The following is a 9,246-nucleotide window of genomic DNA, read 5'->3' as shown; positions in this document are numbered from 1 at the left end:
TCGTCCGTCATGCGTTTCTTCAAAAAGTTGGCAAATATTTCCGAAATGCAATTGACTTCGCGCTTATTCAAACTCTGCAAGACCTGCTTCCGCAATTTAGAGAAGTGAGGGAGGAGGAAAACCAAATCCTTTTACTTCAATATCAATGGTTTTTCTTCATCCATATCTTACTAAGTCGTCTGCATCTATGTAGTAACAGCCTGGGACCCTGTGAGGCCCGGAGCTTTAGTAAGGAAAATCGGCGACATGATCATTGTGAACCACTCAGTAAGAGTATTATTGAAATTTGACAATATAAATGCTGTAAGAGAAAATGTCAAACATATCAATAATGGGTTACAGATGGTAAAAGACAAATTGATAATCAGTGAGATATCCAATGTGAGATTAGAGAAGAAATTAGATGCTATACAGACGAAGGTCACCAAAATAGAAAATAACTTCCTACATAGCAAAAGCAAGAGAGGAGTAGGTATCGCAATAGCGATCGGATCGTTAGTAGGTCTTGGAGTAACAAATATTGGTTTGTATGCAGAACTTCGCTCAAATGTAAATAATCTACAAAACTCAGTGTCCAGAATCGATGTCTTACAAGAAGAAACAGAAGATATACAACTTACCATAGATGAGATGATTAATAGCATAGAAACTTTAAGTACAGAGAACTCTAATTTGAAGGAATCCCTGGAAATTTTCATGGTCTTGGATCAGTTGCACATTAAGATAAATGAACTAAATGCTGAAATGGAACAGTTAATTCAAGACTTAGTTATGGCTAATGCTGGACATGTTACATACACATTATTTTCAATATCACAACTTCTAAACATAACTCAACAAGCAAAATATGAGTGGAATTTTCAACCTTTCTTTGATTCAAATAATATTGCTCTATATTATCCCATTTTTAATTCATTCATAAATGATACTGGAGTACTCATTGACATACCATTTTCATCAGAATTGAAATATCACATGTATAATCTGATTCCTTTCCCAATGAAATTTAATAGTTCCATTATAACAGTTGATACTGATATAACATCTCCAACAAATTATATCCTATCCATAAATGGTTTGAAAGAAAGTGTTATAGTAAATGATGATCTATTGCACTGTAAGAAAACTAACGTAGACCTGTACATTTGCTCAGCTACTTATTTTACTTTCAATGAAGCATTGAGTCACTCATGTGCCGCATCCTTGGTGAAAAATATATCCATTGTACGTACTTGTCATTTTAAGGAAGAAACTCCCATAACACGTCATGAAACTATCCAGGAATCTCACTACTTATATTTTCCAAACAAGACAACTGTATCAGTCATATGCCCAGGATTTCAACCTCAGATAGCATCAATAGAAGGCTTATATCGTGTACCAGATCAATGTGAACTTCATAGCCCCACACTCACAACTGTAGCAAATAGGAAAAAGACTATTGTACTTAATAGAGAAAATGTTTTACAGGACATTACTATGAAATTCCCAGACAGAGCTCCTCCTTTGAAAATCAGAAAGATTAACAAGAAAAGACTTGTAAAGCAAGTGTCAAAAACACACACAGGTACTATGTGGTATATAATATATGTACTTCCATTTGTCTTGATAGTCACATTGAGCACAATATCAATGATACTTATGTACAAGAAACTCAAGAATTCATCCATCGAAATGAAACACATTTCCGAGCCGTAACCCTGTAATAGGTATGTAAAGAACAGCAAGCATGTAATATTGTAAATAGAATAGGTATGTAAAGAACAGCAAGCATGAAATACTGTAAATAGAATTTATTGCATAACAATTTTGTCGGGACGACAAACGGTAGCTGCCGAGCCCTGTAATAGGCACTACTTTGCATGAAGAAAAGAATAGATATAAGAGTAGAATTAGAAGGAAATTAGAGACGCGTTAGAGAATCTAACGCTAGTATTAGAAGAATTGTGCAAGAGGTGAACAGGACGTTGAATTGATAACAGCCAAGCTTAACTATAAACAGCCGGTTTGTTTTATGCCCATTCAGCTTGTTAAAGGCTTACCTCCCATTGGGTGGAGATTAAAACGTCATTCATTTTGCTTGATATTATTGGCTATGGAAATCTATGACGTATGCCTAGACACCTCTCGGACAATCCTCAAGTCACTTTTAGCAGGAGTAGCAGCCAGTCACCAAGATAGTACAGACGCACAACCCGTGTCGCTCTGACTTGAGTTACTCAAAGATTTAGACTCTGATCAAGACGCAAGAGTTTTAATAACTTTGCTTATAATCTTAGTCGTGTGATTGAGTAGTAAAGAAGTGCACTGTTGTTGAGCTGTAAAGACAATTTATATTTTCTAAATAAACTGCAAAACGCCAGACTAACTTTGATAACCCACTTGCACAAGGATGTTGTGAGTGATGATTATCGAGAAAGAAAATCGTCGTCTCCGATACCAAGCTACGCCCACCGACACATAGTCGCCACAGAGGCTAGAGACAGTGTGCACACATACATGATCAACACAGTGGTGCCAAACTACATCTATCCAGCCGTCAAATTTATCTGGATATCCACGCCAGTGAATGAAATACTTTCTCTTACCTCGCTCGACCTTCGATCGTAATATATCGACCTGGTAATGTACCGGAAAAGAGGACTTGATTAATTCTTCCTTGTAGAATGCACCGGTCGCATCCTCACCCACCAAATCCCTTATGTAATAAATTAGGTTTTAATGTGAGTAATCCACACGACTTATCTTAAAAAGCTCCTCGGTATTGTTGACGGTATAACCCTTATTGAATTTAAATTGCGTTCGGTAATCACGTTGCATGCTTACAATGTCTCCCACGTCTAATTTATGACTGACGACTTTCTTTCCTCTTGGTCGATTCAAATACATTCGTTTAAATTGCCTCCTGACTTGTGGCAGGTCGCGGAGGCGGTGAACCTGGGCCGGTGTTTGGTTATCACCAAAACCGTGGTGTGGGGTGTGATTGTACGTGTTTATTAGGATGGGGAAGACGTTAATATACGTCAGTGTATTGTTCTGCATGAGATATTTATATATTTTCGCCTTTATGGTTCGGATGACCCTTTTTGCCAAACTCGCCTTTGTTTTCTCGTGAGTAACGCGTGAGTAATTGGAATAAAAGGTAATACCTTTCAAAGTTAGATATTTTTTTTCACTGCTTGATTATAAAATTCAGATCACTGATCAATAAAAAGACGCGACACGTCTGTAAAACTTCTCGACTCAAATTTTTTTTCCAGCGCTTGCTGACTACAGCGACTGCATTTACTTGTCAGCATTGCCACCTTCAAGTACCTGCTGAAAACTTCCATGCAAAACATGATGTATCGAACGCCGCCATTGTGTCTGTGCAGCTTCGTAAAATCTGCCAAATCGCAAGTTAAAGTGACGGACGGTTTAGGAGTGAGAATTTTTCGCTTCGGAAAACGTTTCAGTGTCGGTTTGTGAAGCGTAAAAGTGCGGACACTCTGCAAAAATGCCCTCGCATCGTGGAGCGTTATATTCTTATCCCTTTTCTTCCCCTCTCTGTAGAGTGCTTGCACACCTCCTAAAGCCGCAGGATTCGTTATATACCGATAAAATTCGTCCAAAACGGCGTTCATAGCAGATAGTCTTTCTCATAGGGCGGCTCATCCACAATATTCGTTCGCAGTTGAATTTCTTCGGGTGTGTTCGGGGATAAATCACACAACAAATAACCGTGATCTCGTCTAAGCACGACATTTTTATAAATTTCCACAAAGTGTTTGGCGCGCTCCTTTCCATAAAGTTGCCTGCCCAAACATTCAATTTGATACATATCTCTGTTTTTCATAAAAATGTAATGCGAGGCATTTAAAGTTATCGTTCTAGCATACTTTCTGGGGAAAAAGACATTCTGCGCTATCATTATAAGACAAATTTTTATGTCTCTCTTTGGTAAAGGACTCTGCTATCGTTCGAGAATTGCCAGTCATGAGGAAATTGTAATCGGCATATGACCTGTCATCCAATACGGGATCAATAATTTTCCCATGCACTTCGACCTTATCTTGAAAAGGGGAATTCTGTTGCAGCGAATGTGATGAGACGCCACAAATAATACTTCTGTTAAATCCATGCTGATATTTCTCTATAATTTTATTGCAGAGGTGTGTTTTACAGGAATTTGTATAACATGCGATAATTATGCGTGCAGGATATTTGAAGAAATTCAACATCTTTTCGCTAAAATGTTTTGTCCATGTTAAGTTCAGAGGGGCACTAAAACACACTACGATATGTTTACAATATTTATTTCTTAACCTTTATTTACATGGCCATGTAGGTAACAGCATAACTAGCCTACCAGCTGCATCCTCATCCCTGCCCTCTAATTATGAAGTGGATGTCTCCCGACTAATGTCTCTTCCTTAACCTCCTCTTCCTTCTCCTTAGCCTAAGTATAAATGTTCTTACATTACCTCCTCCTCTTCTTCTTCTTCCTCCTCCTCCTCTTCCTCCTCCTTAACCCACGTGGACAGTACAAATGTTCTTACATTACATGAACAATTCCCCCTCATCCCCCTCTTTAAACAAATATCCTTACATCACATGAACATCAGCTGCTAACAGCCGGTGTCTCCCTCCACCCCTTAATTATGATGTGAATAATGTTTTGGAAAGTCTCTCCCGATTCCGTCACAAACCACACATTAACTCATCCTCCTCCTCCTCTTCATTATCCTACGTAGTCAGTGCAAATGTTTTTTACATTACATGAAGGGCAGCTGCTACCAGCGGCGTTTTCTCTTTCTCTACCCTTTAATTATGATGTAAATAATGTTGTGGAAAGTCTCGATCACGCCACAGTCCACTCATTAACCCATCCTCCCCTTCCTCTTCTTACCCCTCCTCCTCCTCCTCATCCTCCTCCTCTTCCTCATCCACCTCCACATCCTCCTTCTTATCCACCGCCCCCTCCTCATCCACCTCATCCTCCACATCTCTTTCTCGCTGATCATTGTCGGGGTAATAATATGCCCTTGAGGTATAGCCATCGATGTGAAACCGCTTGTTATCAAAATGTGACAACGTACGCTTTCTCATTCAAGTGGTACAAATTTGTCCTTTCACATACCTGATATTATAGCAATCCACCATACCACATGCGACATTATTAAGTGTTTCCCTATACTGCTGATGCAATATATTTTGCTGATGGTGAGTTGAATACCTTTACCTCGAGATACTTGCTTGTCATCTTCCAACAGCAGCGAATACATCTTTGGCTTTAATATGATCGCATCTTTGATGAGAGTGGATCCGGTTTCAGATTTCAGCAAGCCTAGTTGACCCTTCCACTCCCTTTAAAACATGGGTGATCTGAAGCAAAGTTACTGGTGTCAAGGAAATTTGCCATGGGTCCACGTTTCAGTTCATCATTTAAGCTTGTAAGTATGTGTAGACTAAATAAGACAATGTCCGTATCTTCATAAGCTAATTTAGCTCTCCCCATAATTAGCTTTGATGACTCGATACCAAAAGTTGTACATGTACTTATTTGCCACTTCTAAAATGTGGTATCCCAAGTAATTTGGCTGCCTGATTTTAATCATATTCTCACTGTTGATGCATACGACTTGGTCCTTGCCTTTTAAAGGATGGATTTCTTACATACTTCAGGAGAGATTTTCTTTTTGTCACTAATTTCTATTGGAGGCCATACTTCACTTCAGATAACATGGATCTGCCACAGATTGCGTTTGACATCAGTTTGCAAATGCGATTTTTAATGACACATGTCCCATTTTTACGCTGAGTAACGTTCCTTTCTATGAAAGGTTTCAGGTATGGAGCCTGTCTGAAGCTATATATAGCATGGACACATTGTTTTGCCAGTCCAAGTGAGAGTTGCAGCAATTCCAGACTGATCAGATGATCTTTCAGTCCCTTATGACTTGCCACAAGTTAACGATTTTTCTTCCCCAGCTTACGACCCTCAGCTTCTAACAAGCTTTTACAGTACGGCGAGATGCCATCTTCTGTAATAGTCATATGTCAGAGAGGGAACTCGTCTGTGGCCTGGACCACGTCGGGGGAAACGTCGCAGGTGTCCAAAATTAGCCAATAACCGATGTCGCCATCTGTCGCGTGATTCTGGATGCCAACTTCAAAAAAATCATCCATCTCTGACCCATAGGCAGGGGGGAACACATAACGGTTGCATATAATGAATTATAGTCCAGATAGAAAACATAGGTGCCGGGACCACCGTTGGGTTCGTGGTTTGACTGCAGGTGAGGTCTGATGCAAGTTACAAACTCTCATCGTACACTTCTTTTGATGAGGTGATACATGTTAGAGTCGTAAGGTGGGTCATGTTGAACGCCTGTCGACTTTAAAAAAGCGTCATAAGCATAAGAAGACAGTGACACGTCATGTGCCACGTCCAGTACATAAAATTCATGCAGGTATGATCTATATTTGAGATATGTGTCGGCTAATAACACCACATCAATTTCACAATACACCCGTATGTAATCTCCTAAAGTGCGACAGGACACCATACTCCACACGCTTTGAGCGTGTTCATACTCTCCAGGTGACAGAGTCTTCTCCTTGAACGTGTCATAAAATGCTTCGCGAGGCAGCAATTGCCGATCTTCTAAGCAGCCAAAGTCGGTGATGTACCCATAACAAAGAAACTGTTTTAGAGCGCAAATTACGTTTAATTAATTACGTTTACGATAATTCACCATCTCTTGGGCGTAACGCGTGTCATAGCCCGCCTGCACGTGACTCTGAGCGAGATGTCTGAGGCCGGTGTTCATAATGGAAAGCGCGTCTTGAAACTGGAATTCCTTAATCCTTACTTTCAATAAATGCTATTCTGACTTGGCAAGGATGTCCACGTGCGAGTCCGGCAACTAAAGGTCTTTTATGATTAAGGAGACATCAAAGCTCATATTATGCGCCAGAGAGATGAGATATTTCCTCATGTCATGACACTGGAGGTTGCATCGCGCGCACAATGCCCCCTTGTAATTATTTTGCGGTAATGAGTGGTCGTGATGTTTATGAGACGGGGTTTTCACATTAAAAGATTGACGGCAGAGCTCGCAGTGGCGCTGACGTTTGAAGTGGACTTCATCCTCCGCAGACGTGCTAATTGGATAGCTAACCTACACTTTCCTTGATGATTCGCGAAGCTTCGGATATGCTTTCAATGAAATTATTCATGGGATCTTCCCCGAAATAACTTCTCTTTTTCCACGACATCTCCATACCTATTGATGATGAGATACGAGTAACCAATTGGTTCATGTTCAGCTATCACACTCCTACTTTCCTTAGGTTTTATTATAGTTTAAAAAAAAAAAAAAGCTAAGTAGGCAGGCTGATATGTGTAGGCAAAATTTTTGAATTTTAATTTTTCGGCATCACCTGGAAAGAGAAGAGTTTGAGTGAAGTCGCAATGACACTCGTGATCGCTCAAATTCACAGACTTGGGAACTGAGCTGAAACATATTTTGGAAAACTGATGACCCTCTAGGGTGGGAGGGCTTCTCGTCATTTTCCGGTGCAGCTTCTCCACTTCTCTAATGAGCGTCTTATGTCTTCCGCCAAATAAAGGAGTGGGATTACAGTTTTATACTTGCACGAGCCTTTTCTTGATAATGTTAAATAGTACATATCACCGCTTTTGGTCAGTCTATAAACATCCAGAGACAGGCGATTTAACATTTCTAACTGAATCAAGTTCTCCCAAGTCACAGGACTCTCTACTTTTCAGAGCGTGACGTATTTCTCTCCGCCATGCCGTCTCCGCAATATTTTTTTTTTCCCAAGGTCCACCTCGGGCGTGAAGTCTGAATGCCAACAAACACTGAATAACACAGGACGAATGTCGGCCATCAGGATTGAAAATTTCATTCTCGCACGCCTCTAAGATATGCAACATAATCTCCTATGCCACTGCACGTGACATGCAAGCAATAGTTGATGAAAAAATTATCTACTCTTGAAATGATAAAATCTGATCCTTCAGTCTCGCTGGTAAGGCTTTCCAACCGACTGTTCAGCTGATGAATCCATAAATCAAGAAGGTCAGGCACATCTTGATAAGTGATCAGACGTGCTCTAAAAGCCATATCATTGATTCGAACATCATCTTCGCTTAAGGTAGAGAATTTAACTAGTAACAGAGAAATGTGTGAAAATATTTTCAGGGTGGTGGGGAATGGCGAGACATGTGACGTTGAATATGATCTAATTTCCCATATAAAGAACTCCCTGTATTCGGTACGTAGACCGAGTGGATCATATTGATGTCTGGTGAAGCTCCTCATAAAATTTCCCGTGGAATCAATTAAGCTCGGTTCTTCCGTCGTCCCACACTCATTGTGGCCTGACTCCGCTTATGGCGTGTCGGGGAAAAAAACTGAAGTAGCAGCGACTGTTTATTATTATTATTATTATTATTTTTATCATTTTTATTATTATTATTATTATTATTATTATCATTATTATTATTATTATTATTATTATTATTAAATTCATATTTACCTTGTGTAGCTAGCGGGGGACTTGAAGTCTCGGAAGAATTTAATACACTCTTCGAAAAAAAACTGAAGTAGCAGCGACTGTTTATTATTATTATTATTATTATTATTATTATTATTATTATTATTATTAAATTCATATTTACCTTGTGTAGCTAGCAGGGGACTTGAAGTCTCGAAAGAATTTAATACACTCTCCGAAAATCCACTCGGACCCGGCTGTGGGGAGTCTTAAAAAAATATATATTAGTAGTAGCTCGTAGTAGTGGAGGTGGTACCGTATTTATTGATTTATTATTTGTAGTATTTTTTTTTTTTTTTCCTCACCTCCTCCCCCACCTCCGCGTGCGATGTAGACTTGTGACGCTTGCCGACATATGTGTTCTACATCACCGCTCTACTCAATCGAGTGTGAACCTGAACAGATGTACTCAGAGCTCAAACTTGTAAAGATTGACAGTCATTTTATTTTTATTATTATTCATTCTCGCCAAAATAAATAATAATGCTTACCAGAAGAATCAGGATCTCCAACTTCGCAGGTGTGTTCTGGTCGAGGATATATATGGAAGCAGAACACCACACCGCTCGCATAAATCACACTGGTCTTCCACACATGAGGAGCAGGGTGGACTAGTGTGCCATCTCCCACACACTTCACATAAAAGCCGTGTCTCTGCTGGCCTACAGTGAACACCCATTT

The 9,246-nt window shown here is 39.7% G+C and overlaps 1 long non-coding RNA gene across 1 annotated transcript; it reads left to right on the top strand.

Annotated features, from left to right (window-relative positions):
- The first annotated feature begins 214 nt into the window (after nt 1-214).
- Nucleotides 215-1,903, top strand: LOC135109599 (uncharacterized). Its single transcript, XR_010272818.1, has 2 exons — nt 215-1,709; nt 1,753-1,903. It is a non-coding gene; the product is annotated as an uncharacterized LOC135109599 (long non-coding RNA).
- Nucleotides 1,904-9,246: the final 7,343 nt, after the last annotated feature.

The sequence above is a fragment of the Scylla paramamosain genome, chromosome 19 (assembly GCF_035594125.1).
Source record: "Scylla paramamosain isolate STU-SP2022 chromosome 19, ASM3559412v1, whole genome shotgun sequence".
In the NCBI taxonomy this organism is placed as follows: Eukaryota; Metazoa; Arthropoda; class Malacostraca; order Decapoda; family Portunidae; genus Scylla; species Scylla paramamosain.
The sequence above is the reverse complement of the archived record's forward strand: the minus strand, read 5'-3'. Positions and strand labels throughout refer to the sequence as shown.